Genomic DNA, 15,790 nt, shown 5'->3' on the forward strand with positions numbered 1-15,790 from the left:
ACATTTTTATATCATAATTTTGTCATATTTTGTTGTTTGCAGCCAAACAAACTGCTCTGTTTTTATCAACCCTTTGAATACATTTATGGGCACCTTTGACCTTCACAATTATTTTCCAACAAACTAAATAGATTTTTTATTCAAATGTATATGAAGGAGTAGTTTATTATTAGTTTATTAATCATCTTGTGGACCAATTATATTATATTTTTGTCATTATGTCACAGGCCGGAGATAGGCGGGGATAGAAGGCCAGAAATGGCCCCTGGACAGACAGTTTAGTCACATCCTATTGTACTAAATGGATCTTGTGGTGAGATTATTTTAAAAATGAAAGTTTCAAGAGTCAAGAATTCATTTTTAATCTCAATGTTTGAGCAAACATGTAATTAAGCTCTCAAAAAAAAATCGACATTTGATCATTTTCTAGTTCCATGACAGCTGGGCAAATACCATCTGCTGATGAAAATCGTGTGTATGCATAAAGCTCAAGAAGCTACTAAATGGCCCCTGTGGTAAGACTACAATATCCTTAGTTTATGTGGTTATGTGTGGTTGATTTATGTAAATTAAATTTGTTTCAAATGTCCAATGTGTAACATTTTAGGAGGATCAATAGGCAGAAATAGAAATATAATTTCTTTCATTAGAGATAATGACTCTGAATATAGGCCTTGTAGAATGAGCCGTTTCATCCTATACAGATAGCTGCAGGTCGCCTTCCATGGAGGCCGCCCATGTCGTACGCTATGGTTATCTACAGTAGCCAGAAGGACAAACCAAACACTGTCTCTACTGTAGATAGGGCCGTTCACATTTTTTGTGTATTTCGCAGCCACCATAGATTCTTCTTCACGTTTGGAAGGGGAGGCTGAAGCAGGGGGGGCTACAGTCTACAACTTACACCTGCTAGATGTCATATATCCTGCATCGGTCCTATTAATTTATTATATATTATAACTTTGTGTTGAGAAAAATTTATGTTTGGACTTTTTATTTTGTTCACGGTGGACAGCTCCAAAATACTACAATACAAATTGGAAGGAGGCCAGGGCCGGGAGGCGCAAACAGAGCCTTTGCCTAGTTCAAAATGGTTCGGCGTTGCAGGTGAGACGTTAGAAACACATTAAATTTAATTTTAGCTTTGGTGATTGGATGTTTCTTGGCTAAAATGCACCCTTGGTTACGGTCAACGTAACCCAATTGTTACACCAGGATTGTACCTTTAACTTTTTATCAAAGAATGAGAACTTTCGAAAGCAGTTTTTTATCTTTGTACTGGATGATTTATGTTTGATCCAAGCTCCAAATACTTTTTATTTCCATGTTATATTCAATGTAAATTCATGATTAGAAAAAATGTGGTTTCTTTCTCAGGCAGCATTCAACACTTTGTAAACTCTATTTTAATAATAAAATAAAATAATTTTATTCTTATAAGCGCTTTTCTAATAATTCAAAGGCAATACAATACATAAAAGCAGCAAAACAACATCAAATAGTAAAACACTAAAAACACATCAGACTAAGCTAAACATTAAAAGCAATTTTAAAAAGGTGAGTTTTTGTCATTTGAAAGTTGTTGTATTAATAAAGTTAGTTTTATTCTTCCTCATCCGGCTTTTTTCTCTTTTTTTCCCTATTTGTAACAACTCAATGGAGCTGGTGTACCTGCTACACTACACAAACCATCACTGGGTCATCACTACGTTTCACCATGAATGACCTAATAAGGCATCAGCAGGTTGTGACAGAAGCAGAGAAGGGGAAAAGAGGAGCGTTTGATTTCCTCACAGCTGCAGAGAGGAGGAGTGGGGGATGCACCAGCTGCAGACAATGGCTCTTTATCCTCGCAAGTGACTTACACACAAACACACACTCACTAAAAAAACACAGACACATACATACATGCATACACACAAGTACACAAACAGACACACACACAAACTTTAGGGCTCTTGTGTTTCCACTCCCTCCGTCGACAACAACAGGCTCTCTTAGAGAGTGTGTAGCCACTCTGTGTGTGTGTCTACAAACTGCTCTCCAGTAGTAAACAAAACATCATCATTCATACAATCATGAGTAGTATTAGCATTATGTCACCTCGCCATGTATTTTGCATAATTTCATGTTTTATTCCGATTGGTTGATTTGTAAATGAGCGTCGTTGTTACACTGTCTAGATCAGCATTCAGTGTCTCACAGTATGATCTAAGACCACCGCTTTTGATTGGCAACGCCACATTTCACCACGCTTCTCTCACGATTGTCAACTTTTCGTCTGTGACAGTCCAAAATCACACAGCGTAAAAGGGTCCTTAAAGGGGAACTTCACCAATTTTACACATTCAAATCTGTTTGCAGGTCTTGGGGAATGCATACGGAAAAAAAAAGCTGTAAAAAGTCGTTTGTGGCTCCAGAGGGAGCTGCGTGAAGTCTGATACACTGGCTCAAGTGATGTTGCTAGACTTTACATTGGAATGACATCATGCAAATAAAAATAGCTTTTTTTAGTCTCTGGGAAAAATGTACAAATATAAAATCTTCATGGATTAAAAATACAAAGAGTAATAATTGATGTCGATGAAGTTTGAGTTGTCCCTTCTATAGTCTTTACGGAACTCTTTTTTATAATTGTGGGGGAAAAGGCCTTTTTCATTGTAGTACAGCATGCGGCCACTGAAACAAAGCTCTCTTAATACATTCATAGGTTCAAAGCTGCTACTACTGTAACATAACAGAATCTCTAACTGAACTATCAGAGGTTGAATTAAATTGTAAGTTATGTAGGCGCCAGGTTTTGACATTTTGTCATGCATTATTCCTTGATGATAATTAGTAAACATGCTGGAATCACCTGATTTGAACAGTGGTACGACTATAGCTACTTTAAGAGCACTGTTTGAGAACACCTGTTTTGAAGATTAAAGTTATAACATGGTGAGGAGGTCAACAACAGAGAAAAATACCTACCTTTATAAGACTAGACCTTATTTCATCATGCCTTGCAGCGGATTCTTTCATTACCAGAATAGCAACGAGCACTTCTTTCGATGTAGGAGGTCAAACATACTTATACAAGGATACTGCTCCTTGATATTTACAAGGCGGGATTAATCAGTGTATTTCATATTATTAGCCACAGCAGGACCAACATTTATGAAAAAAATCATTGAACCCATTTGTTATATCAGAAAGATTAGTGAAATTTACCATCGGATTATTGAGATGGAGTGTGGAGGCCTTTTTTCGTATTCAACAATTCATTAATGAGGTTCCATGTGTTTCTTTATTTTTTTACTGAGGGTTTAATGCTTTAAATCTGAGCTAATCTGCTTCATCAGGACTGGTTTGGGTGTGGTTCAGATTGGTTTGACAGTGGAAACAAAGCATGTAACCCCACAACTGTCCTCTGATTTTAATTAAGATATTGTTAAGTGCTGATTGGTGCCCAGAGGTATATGACATCATTTTTTTTTTTACTGACCCCCGCCCTCAAATCAGTAAAAAGAACACATGAAAACAGCAGAGAAATAACTGTTCTCAATCTGGTGAAAAAGAAAATGCGAGTCTCAAACTATTTCTTCATAAATGTTGGATGCACAGTAGGAAGCGGGATAAGTTATAAAAACAGAACAAAACAAATCAGCTTATGGAAAGATTAGGACATATTCACCACAATGTGGACAACAAAAGATATGAACTCATCAGCAGCTTTACCCACCATTGTGAGCCTGCTTGCTCATACATGCTTCAACAGCCTTTAAACTGCCATTTTGGAAAGTACAGAAGCTTTCAGATTGTCTGTGTACACACATTTCCTGTTTCACAATGCCTCTAGACTGTGTCAACATCGTCAAGTTTTTAGAAAATTACCCTCCTCCATATACCACTGCCATTGAGGGTTTTAATCAGGTTTATTATTCTCATGTTGAAATGGAATATGAAGAACAGCCACACAAAGAAATATGACCATACAGTATAACCTATTCAAACAGAAAAAGCAATATATGCAATATGAATCTATTCACTGTTGACACAGAGAGTCATCCTTCATTGATGGAAAAAAAAATATCTTTCTGCCAGATGGAAGAGCCCTTAATTCCATCTTAACTTTATACTCCAGAATGGTAACGTAATTTTCTGAGGCACGGTGTTGAGATGAGCGCATGGTCCCATAGTCCCATTGGTAAATCCAAAACTGGAACTGAGCCCCCCCTCTGAATGAAACCTTGTTTGTCTGAATGAAAAGCCACATACCAAAAATATTACACAAATCTGAGCAGAACTAAAAAACAAGGACAAAGATAAATCTTATTATGTGAAGATTTTTTGGGAGGTGAAGTCTTTTTTGTTTTTTTTGCTGGGATTTAGACAAACAAAACAGATTAGGAACAGTTTTTGTCCTGCAGGAAGAAGTGACACAATTATACATCCTCCTAAACTGCACCTGAAGTGAAACTCCATCCTGAGAAACTTCTTAAAAATGACTAATTTCTCAGACTGTTGGATCTTCTGTATCTCAACTAAAATTAAGGTACCGACTGACAATGTCGGCCACGGCTAACATTAGCTTATAGTCCCATCTGACCACATGACAACTCATTACTTTGTTTGGTCTGCAGTTACCACAGCTTGACTCCTACGACAGACAGCTAATGCTAGTCAGACTTCGTTTATATAATGTGGTTTTGAACACATCACTGAGTGTGGAAACTGCTGATTGAAAAATTTAGTGTACATGGCATGTAGTGTTTTCTGCTAACATCCCACAGAGGCAACACGTCACATTTTCTAGATTCGTCAATTACCATTGAATGCCTACACTTGTGAATAACACAGGTGTCAGTGACCACTGCCATGGGACTCATCTAACCAGATGCTTGGAGCTTAGACACAAGGTCTTTCTCCATCTGGGTTCTTTTTTGTTTGTGTCCTTGTGAAAATCTGCTGCGGCCCAAATACTGTCCCAATAGACAAATTCGCTTTTTGCCAAGAACGATTAAATTCCCTGAAGTGTTCTTCACATGTCCATTTTACAGCTTGTTAATTCAACACTAAGTTTGCTTCTGAGAACATCTGAGGTGAGATTTTGAATATTAGTGGTAGGGATGTCACGAGAACCGATACTTCGGTACAAAGTTGCGAAAACGTGATGGTACTTGTTTTTCTACAGTACCGCAAGTACCGGGAATCAATTCTTCCCAACCTGACGAAGGATCTCCTTTGCAGAGAAACCAGCATTGACCGCAAGAGCGAACAGCAGTGATCACATCAGCTGGTGCCGATGTCATTCGGTACCATGTTGTTTTCATTCGTTTTGATAAGGTACGTCATTAACAACGAGCCTTGTTCATGCGCCTTACCTGCTGTTATTAAAATGGAAAAAATAGCACATGAGTGCAGTGTTTTTTGGGCGTTTAACTTACTGGTAAAAAAAAAGTCAACACAAACAGAGACACAAAACAGAAGAGGAAATTCAGTATTGTATATAATTAACTAATATTTATTATAACATACTGAAGTTTTCTCTTCTGTTGAACAGAAACAAAAAGGCCAGTAAAATTTTCATCGCAACAGGGAGATTAATCTGATATCTGTGGACTCGTCTGGACTCGTCTTACCAATGAACAGCATTACACTTAAAATTTCTCAAGTAGAAAATCTACGCATATCCCTGGAAAATCACCCTGGGTTGTATCCAGTATTCAGAAAAGTCTCCCATTCATTGTCAATGGAACAGCTCCAAAACCCTTTTTCACAGATTAAAATGTTCTTGATTCAAGCTTATGCAGAGATTTAATGTTTAATGTTCACAAGACTGAACTGTGCCTGACAACATTGGTAGTTCAAACTCATCCTGATTACGCAGCATTTGTAGCAACCTATGTCATGAATAAAATAATTGTATTTCTTACCCTGTCTATTATTATTATTAATATTATCCAAATATGCTTCATATACATCATGATAATGATATAAATGAAGCCTCTTTCTTCCTAAAGAGAACTAGGAAAATACCAACCTGGCATTAAACTCTGTTTCACGTTTTCTGTATGAGGTCTCTTTAAGGCAGACTGTGGTTTAAACCCACTAACCTCAGTGATGGAGTGAGGTGGCCACCCCTCTCCCACGCTAATGCTGGCATTTCCTCTGCTGTTTCCTTTGCCCCCAAACACGCAGGTCGCCAACACATAAAAACAGGCCTGGAAAATGTATCAAGGCATTCTGTCTGTCTCTGTTCAGTTGCTCTGTGATTTGTATCTATTCATTAATCGCTAACATATGCAGGCGCAAAGATTGGTATGCTTTCCAGAACAATGATCTTTAGCTTGTAGTTGTATGGTTGTATTCCCTGTAAAGCACTTTGTCAAAAAGAACAATGCTATATACAATTTTTAATTCCATTATAATTATTTTTTAGGGATTATTCTACAGTAATGGTGGGTTAGGCACAGGTGGTGCCAGAGTTGAGGAGCCCAGACTACAAAGACCCTGTTTAAACTCCGGCTTGTTTGGGGTCAGCAGGTCAGATATATAGTTAAGAGGCCGTCCCATATGTGCCTTAAAAGTAACTGTTACAATCTAACCCAAAACGTACATGCAGTTACTGTAGAGAGGCAAAAATGTGCAGTATGTGCACATTGGCAGTATTAGATCTTGAAACAGCTGAAGTTTGGATCGGTTTTACCAACTCAGACAAAAATCTAATCAGTTACAGTTAGAGAAGACTAAACTAGTTACAGTTTCCAGTAACTTTTTGTTTTTAACAATTAATTGATTATTCAAATGACAGAAAATTAATTGTTTTAATTTAGTAATCTAGGAAAAATACAATTATTTACTGGTTAAAGCAAATATGCAGATTTGCTGGTGTTACTTTATTGTATGTTGGATATCTTTGAGTTTTGGACTGGTTGGACAAAATCTGTCAACATTATGCTGTAAGAATATTTATGTCTCATGGTTTTCTTACATTTTATGGACAAATGAATTAACTGATCAAACAAACAAAATAAAAAAAAACCCATTAATTTATGATTTAAAAAAAGCCATTGCAGCCTACACATTTTGGAATCTTACAAATATGTAGGAAGCATGATTGTTATCAAAGGTGAGGCTCGTGTGAGGAAATAATTTGACAGGTACGTGTAGCTACCGGCCCCCCAACAACCAGACACAGCTATGGTGCCTGACTGATGCTTCACCCTGGACAAATGTAATAAAACACCTGAATGCTTTCTTGAATGCAGCTGCCTCATATCATCTGGGATGAGACTGTCGAGTGAACTGGAGTAAAAATGAGGCCAGTGTTAATGCTGATGTCTTCAGTGGAAGTGTGTGAACACTGACGGCTATGAATTTTTCAGGAATCTAAGAGATAGTCCAAGTGTTGGCTGTGTGTGTATTTAAGTGTATGTTGTATATGGTGTGTGTCTATTGAAGAGTGGTAAACGCGTGCTTATGTTGTGAACTCTGAGAAGTCTCTGAGCCACAGAGAAGTCCCTCAGTTAATTTAATTATTAAAGACCAAACTAGAACAACAAAGAAAGATAGAGAGAGTCTGACATAACACATAGGACAATTATGGAGAATGGATTTAAAGAGTCTGAGTGACAATAATGGAAATAAGTTTATATATATTTCAATTAAATCTCTTGAGTCTAGCAGGAATCATGGGAGAAAAAAACAATTTAATTAAACATTATTGATTGTGAGGGTTTTCACTTCCAACCCTTTATCCTTAAAATCACACTTATATGCTGATAATTGGCTGATCTGCCAAATATGTTTTGGAGGAAATGATAAATCCTGCCTGATCCTGTCAGTGTTTTTGGTCCAATCTTGAAAGTGTGACAGCTTTAAGGTCTCAGTACCTAAAATGAACTGGTTCTTACAGCCACATCTAAATCAAAAAATGTTATCTATCTGGGTGAGCCGCAGTAAATCTTAGTCTCAGAGACTGTTTGATGATCTGATAAGCACTTTGTGTGAGGCCCACTGAGGACTTTACACTTCAGAGAAGTCAGATGGAGCAGGTCAGAGTGGATGGTTGGGCTGACAAAGAACAGGACTTCCAGGTATTCCAGGCTAGGTAGGTCCCACGTGTCCTTGCTGTGGCTTTCAGTTGAAGTTACAGACAGATCATGGTTTGGTTACAGTTTTTGCCACTCCGGTTCACCCCTTTGTTTCAGACTGAAATAATGGTATTTGGATTTTCATTACACTTTTGGTTCATGACATTCCCATTAGCCTCAGCTGTACTTTGTGTTCAGTGCCAATTACAAAATGCTAACACACTACACTACTCTTTGTTTTATTATTGTTATTATCATTATGATTATTGTTATTAGTTGGAGGGGGTTGGGATTGTGGGGTGGGACGTACCTAATAAAGTTGTTGGTTGTTTATCACATGCATTTATGGTGAAACAGCTTAGTCAGGGTTAGGATTAGCACCCTAAGGCCTGTTCATTATGTTTTATCTACCATAGGGGCATCCAAGAGGGCATTTTTTGCAAGGCTGTCACAGCAAGGTTAGAGATCAGGGTTTGTATCAGCACCTCTTTGATTGAATCGACACTTAAGGAGGGCTGAAGTAATGAATGAAAAGCCTGGCAACCTTACCGAAGCAGGTCCGTCAAAGAGTTAACGGTAGAAATCCACCCTAAAACTGAGTCACCCAACCAAATTGCTCTGCTGCTCTCTAAGTTTGGAGCAGATCCTGAAAACACATTTGACTAGTTTTGTTTCCAGTTTGAGTAAGTATTTAACAAATCGCTAAACTAATATGACAAAAGCAACATTAATGCAGTTTGGCTCTTTATTTGAACATTTAAATCTTTTTTTAAACCACCTGTAATCATGGCCCTGCCTACTGTATCTAATCAACCTGCAGCGCAAACACACTGTACCTACGTAGGCAAGATTGTAAAAACCCTGAGGTGACTCATCGTGTGTGCACTCAGTTCTCACCTCTCTCTCTCTCTCTTACACAGCCTCACCTCGTTATATTACTATGACAGCTGAAAAGCAGGGCCATAAGGTGGTCAAAGGTGGCCAAATAACCCTAACGATCTGTTCTATCTCATGGACAGTTTCACTTTCCTCCTGTTTCAGCTTGTCCGAGACCGGCAGGAGTTGACTCACAGCAACATCAACACGACATTAATCCAGCAATTTTAAAGCATATACAAGTGACCTCATAACTACTGCTGTTTCATAAATACGAGAAAAGATATGAATGCCAAGATTCATGGATATAATTGCCATATGTGAGTCAGTTTGTGAATCAGTTTGGATGTGAGTTGGCATACTGTCCATGATTATACAGCTCCAGCAGGAAATTACTTTAACAAGTCACGAAAAGTGATATAAAGTGTAAAAAGTCTTAGGAGTCTTATGGTGTGGAAAGTTATCTGAACGTGAATCAAATTTTACAGATGTTTATGATTGATGTAGTTGAGTGTAACTAGGTTAATGTCACTTTTAGGGCTTCAATGAACAATTATATTCATTATCAATTCATCTTATTTTCTTGATTTATCTATAAGGGTTTGGTCCATAAAATGTCAAAAAATTGTAAAAATGCCCAGTCCAAGGTGATGTCTTCAAACTGCATGTGTTGTCCAGCCAACGACCCAAAATCCTGCTGGAACTGGAACTATTCAACTATTCAACACGTACAGTATTTGCTTAAAAATATACAGAAATATCAAAATATCCCTAATTGCAACCCTAATGCACACCCCTTCCTTCAGAAACATGTCAAAGCTACATTTATGTTGAGAGGTATCCTTAAATCACGGCTGTGTGTCAGAACAGTCGACCTTTAAGTGAGAAAGGTGATTTTAAGGTGAGGTGAGGCTCTGAGAAGGGGGACGGGTGTTCTCCCGAGTTATCACCAAGTTTGTTTTATGGGTTGGCCCGTTGTAAAGTAGGTCATCAATGTTAAACTCTCAGCACACATTTACACACCTTGAAGCGTTACCTGAGCAGTGGCACCACAGGTCATGTGTGATTTAGAGCTGACATTGGAGAATTTAGATTACGCTACAGACACTGTAGGTTCGTATTCGACTGTAAGAGCTTCTCAGAGCTGAAGTGGCATTAACTATATATTTAGTAAATATGAATCATAGATGTGTTAAATGGCAGGTTTTTTCTTTTTCAGAGTGCCGTTTCAGGCTAGGCTGTCAACAAGATTAAAAACCCTTTTTACTGTTGTATCATTTTTCTACATAAGAAAAAAAAATTAAACCTCACTCCCTACGTCCATTCACTCCCATTGGGAACGAATGGAAAAAAGATGGTTTTGGAGCAGAAGCCGAAGCGTGGGTTGGAGGAGCAGAACGCCAAAACCTCAGCGACTGCCGACAAGCACTGCTCAGTCTCAGAGGGGAAAGGAGTAGGAGGCGAAGAGGGGAGAAAAAGGGGGGACAAGCGGGGGGAGGAGGGGTGAAGCAGGAAATGAGGCACTGGGGAGATTTGCCAAATCCAGCAATGGTCAGAGAAGACATGGCGGCGGTACTGAAGGCTCAAACAAGTTTCTCCTCTTTCAAACGTGACAAAACGACCGTAAAGGACTTTCTGTAAAGTTCCACAACCGTACATACGACTCTTTTATATCGTTAATGTGACTTACATTTTTTCTCTATACACACACACACACATCCATATGTTCAACTGTGGCTGATTACACCCAAAGTTAACATTTGTTAGCTACATACAGGTGAAAGACAAAATAATGTAAACACTAGGACCTAGCCACCCAGATCCTGATGCATCATGATAGAGCCTGCTACAACCCAGGGCCACAAGGAAACCATATGATTCACCAAAAAAGCAGAATATTTATTTAGTTGTTGTTGTTTTTTAACTTTATAGGCAATTACAGGCTACTTATGAGGTATTTTGTGGTAAATTACCAGGATTTGTCACCTACATATAGGATGCTGTGATGGTTTGATTTATACAACTCCCTTGAAATATGAAAAACAAAACAACAATGCACCTGCAGTTGGACACAAATGATGTGGCTTAATCGATGCTTTATATTTGTTAGTTCATGTTGCTTTAAAAGCTCACATATGTGCCGATCACCATCAGATATTTTATAACATTCACAGTAATATGAGCCGCTTTGGTAGCTATATTTGTAATGTGATTAACTGTAGGCACACTTTTTTCAGTGGGCATTTACATTATTTTGTCTGCCCCGTGTATATGGCTCTGTCTGTATATATGAACATCTCTTTGGGCTTGCAAGAACTTATAGTGCACCTGCTGTGACTCACTGGAAAGTCTTGCACATAGTTATTCAATTTTTTTTCTACTGTGGTTCCTCAAAACAGTTCAGTGTATTTTCTATCCTCAGAACGGCTCTCGTATCTTTCCAAGAACTGCAAAACGTCCCCCGTTTCCCCTCAGCTCTTTGAGCAGTGACCACCGTAATGTCACAACGATAATTTCAACATATAATGCACACTAGTACAACTTGCAGTTCTAAGAATACGCACTGGCAATAGATGTTTTGGGAAAAGCGGCTGTTCTTCATCCCATAGCCTCAGTAAAAACTAGGTATGGCAGCGCGGTCTCCATCTGCTGCAACAGGGCACAGCAGTCTGGCTGCGAGAGCGGCCAGGTATCATTTCACTCTCATAAATCTGTTAAAATATGACAGAGTGTTTGAGAAAACAAAAAGCCAAGAGGAGCAGGAGAGTAAAAAAACTGACACACTGAACCAGTAAAATACTAAAACACACACTCAGGCAAGCAGTGGCAGCAACCACAGCACACCAGGAAAAACATATCCAGATGTTCTCCTCATAGGATCACCAACCCCCTCCTACACACACACACACACACACACACACACACACACACACACGGGCCACACATGGGCTAGCATATTACAGAGGCTTTGCTCTCAAGCTTCTCTACTTCTGGAGCATTAGGATGCATGTACACGCACGCACACACACACACGTACAGTTATAGTTCTCTCTTTGACATAATGCATTCCCTGAAGCCCCTAACCTTAATCATCACAACTAAATCCCTAACCCCAACCGTTAGTGGGCAGCTTTGGTGGGGGTGTGTAGCTTCAGGTACTGGTGAAACATCAAATATGTTCCAGAAAGTTTCAGTAAAAGATCCAAGTTTTATTAGATGCCAAAACATTTCACAGAAGTGTATAATACTCTGAGTTATCATAAAGACAATCATTTTATCTTTCATTACAACAATCACAATGATGACAGTAGAAATACAAAGTTTGCGTTGCAAAGTTATCTGCCAGTTATATTTTATAGGCCTACGCAGCTGGTTCAACTATTTTGTCTGATGCCAGTTCATTGGCACCCCCGCTGCGTCAATGCACTGGCCTCATTTAAATGAACGAGACGGCTGAAAGCAGCCTCACCCTAAACTAATGGTTCTCAAACCTTTTCTGGTGCCCCACAGTCTTCATCAAACATTAACAATGATACAAGGAGCAACTAATAAATAAGTTTAATTTTAGTGAAATAAGGAAGAGCACTAAAGCATCAGCAAACTGATCAATCATATTCATGCAAATTAGTTTCACTCTATATTGGTCATACATGACTCCAGTTTCAAGCCCAGGTCACACTGCCCGTTGGCGGAACTTCTTGCTTTTTATTTTAGTGCCCATGTTAACAGATTAGAGCAGCCACACCGCGTGCGTTTTTTTGGGAGCCACACACAATTTCCAGCAGAAACAGACAGTGAAAAAGGTCTCCTCATAGTCATATCGAGACTATACCAGCAACATACACACCTTTCACCATCAAATTAGTTCAAATGCCGTGTTCTGTCTGAACAACAGTACAAAACCGGAAGAAATTAATTTAATAATATATCAGAGAAAAGTCATAAATCATCAAATTAGAGAAACTTGAACCAAAGAATGATTGGTGTTTCTACTTACTTACTAACAACTGATTATCAAAATAGTTGCAATCAATTTTCTGTCGACTAATTGATTAACTGAGCTCTTAACGGTCAAAACAACTTTTTGAATGTCTATTTCAAGTGAAATGTCCTCGTTTAGCAAGAACATTATCCACACTAAAGGTTTAGAAACTAAACTCGGTCACAAAGAAAAACGTTACACACACACACACACACACACACACACACACACACACAAAATCAAGACTCGCAGTTATTGAACCCACTCTTTCAGCCCCTCCTCTCCTCGACTAGAGCTCCTGGCAGGCCGTCTGGTTGAGGCCCATAGTAAAGGGAGCCGTTTTCTCTGGCATGAGTGCCTGTGTGTGTGTGTGTGTGTGTGTGTGTGTGTGTTTGAGCGTCTGTGTATGTGTGTCCTCGGGCCCCAGACAGGAAGGAAGAGAGTGGGCCCGGCAGCACAGCTCCAGAATTCCGGTTTTGTTTTTCTTCTTTTTCCATCAGTGCAGAGCCGGGTCTTAAAGAAACAGTCATTAATATTTTCCCCTTCTTAATGACGCCACACTGTTCTCTGAGAGAGACCTCCACAATAGGATTCAGTATGATTCATTACTTTAGTATGTAAACATATTAGCAGTTAAATAAAAAAGTCAAACGAATGAATAGTTCTTTTATGGCTCGGATGAATTTGTTCCTCGAGAAAACGCAGCGTGCGTCTAAGCGTAGCCTCAGGCTCATTTTCATTGAAGCTTCTAAAAATAAAAAGTACTGATCCAGCATCAGTGGTCAGGTTACGTAAATTACTCCGGGGGGTGAAACATAAGGATTTTGGACACAAGCAGGACAGGCGTATTTAGCTGCCAACCCCCGTGCTTTTATGATAAATCATCACTCAAAATCTGGCAAGGAAAGGGTTGAAAATGCTTCACCTCGAGCGATAGATGACACGGCTCATGGTCTTAACGTCTCTGCTGAGGACAATAAAGACAGAAGTCATGATTTCTCTGGAAGCCGCTTGGCCTCTGTGGACCAATCAGAGAGGGAAATGGTCTCTTAAAAGTAACCGGTGACATCATGCATTTGGCAACGATTATGAAAACAAACCCTGTTTCACTCGATATGCAGTGTTGTGAAAGAGTAACCGGAATGGTTTTATCAACTAATTTTAAGTCAAAGACAAGAGTGGAAAACATTTATTAAGAAGGTCCACAATAAGTTACTTTCAGTGTATAAAAGCTTTAGACAAAAGGATGTAAAGGGACAGAACAAGACCCTTTCAAACTGCAGTAATAACAATCAGCCCAATCATTCGAACTTAAAGTGTAAGACTGCTGTTACTTTATATTTTTGTCATTATCAACAATCCAATGAGAAGGACATAAAAAAATTGTTAAAGACTCATTTGCTACACTAGTGAGTGATTTAAGGTCCAACGCCATCGCTCTCTTTATCAACATTTTTAATCCGTATACGTCACTGTGTGGCCAAGGATTGCCGTGGTGCTACAAAACTTGAGTCGTCAGCCTACCGTGACAGGAGGAATGTAACCGATGTGGGAAACGCTTCATTTTTATAATTATACTGGCAAAGAAACTGTATTTATTGTGGATCAGATATGTCATGGCCAATACCCAATCAGTTTAATGAGGCCAGTGTTTGGTGCAGATACCAATCTGGCGTATCAAATCCCAAGTATTCACGGCAGCAATATTTGTATGATTGACGTAACGAAGGGACATTTTAAACAAAGAATTTGAACAATGGAGGTCAATGGCACAGGGAAATTCTTCAGCTACATAGACAATATAGTTATGAGATCCAATTCATTGTTGGTTTTTGGTATTTTCACCGGATTTGTTGATAGTAAGAAAAATATAGAATATCACCAGACTTTAAAATGTACTAATCTGGACATCACGTTTCTTCATGTAAGACACAAAAAAGGCACTGTATTGGCTGTGCAGTAACTGTTTGGTTAGTAAAACTCATCAGTGCTTCTACTAATGATGGCAGGTGAACAAAAATGAAGCATTTGAAGCAACAATCGTCTTGAATAAGGTCAAATTCAGGCTTTTAACAAAGGTTCCTGTTTTAATTACTTTTCCAATGAGCTTCTTTTTTAAATTAAATTCTTTTACTGACCTGAGTGCAAACAGCCACTGTGCCCTGTGCATTTTTGGTTGTAAAGAACATTTTACTGATGCCATTTAGCACAAGCCTGCACTCAAAAATAGAGTTAAAATATCCCGACGTGCAGTGCATAGGCAGGTACGAAAGCCTCTTGCATGTGTCTACACACATGCACGCACACGTACACACACACACACACACACCAAAGTGACTAGCAGCAAATCCTTCGTCAGCAGAAAAAGGACTGCGCTCTCAGCACTGTTGTAGAGGAACAACTTCTCTAATATTCAACTCCTTCACTTCTGATATCTCTGAGCAGTGAGGCTCAGTGTGCGTTTAAAAGTCCAGTCAGGAAAAAGGTGCGGGTCAACACTTGTAAATGTAAACGTGTAAATGTGTCACCGAATGTACACTTAAAACCGATCTTGACATTCCGGTACAACATTTACAACGCTCTACATTACAAAGTGTTGCCCGCACTTTTCCCCCTGAACTGGACTCTTAAGCACAACTGATCCTCGAGTCTCCAGAATAATCCAAGAACCTGCTCCCTTCTTCAATCAATTAATCTCTCCCTGCCTCACTGGCGCGTGTCATCGCACCAGGGTAAAGCGGCAGGACGACAAACCCACACTTTTATTGTCCAATTCCACTTGTGAGGGTGAAAAATAAGTGCTGTTACAATAAATACAATGTAATTACAATTACGAGAAGTCTATCATTTGATA

General features: G+C 39.0%; 1 protein-coding gene across 1 annotated transcript in view; it reads right to left on the reverse strand.

Annotated features, from left to right (window-relative positions):
- Positions 1–13,893: 13,893 nt before the first annotated feature.
- The window catches only part of poc1a (POC1 centriolar protein A), a gene marked incomplete in the record, with an annotated part of 36,118 nt that continues 34,221 nt past the window's right edge, over positions 13,894–15,790 (reverse strand). The window contains 1 exon segment of the mRNA XM_035661174.1: positions 13,894–15,472.

Source organism: Morone saxatilis, unplaced genomic scaffold (assembly GCF_004916995.1).
Source record: "Morone saxatilis isolate NCDOM2014 unplaced genomic scaffold, NCSU_SB_2.0 Contig18, whole genome shotgun sequence".
NCBI classification, from domain to species: Eukaryota; Metazoa; Chordata; class Actinopteri; family Moronidae; genus Morone; species Morone saxatilis.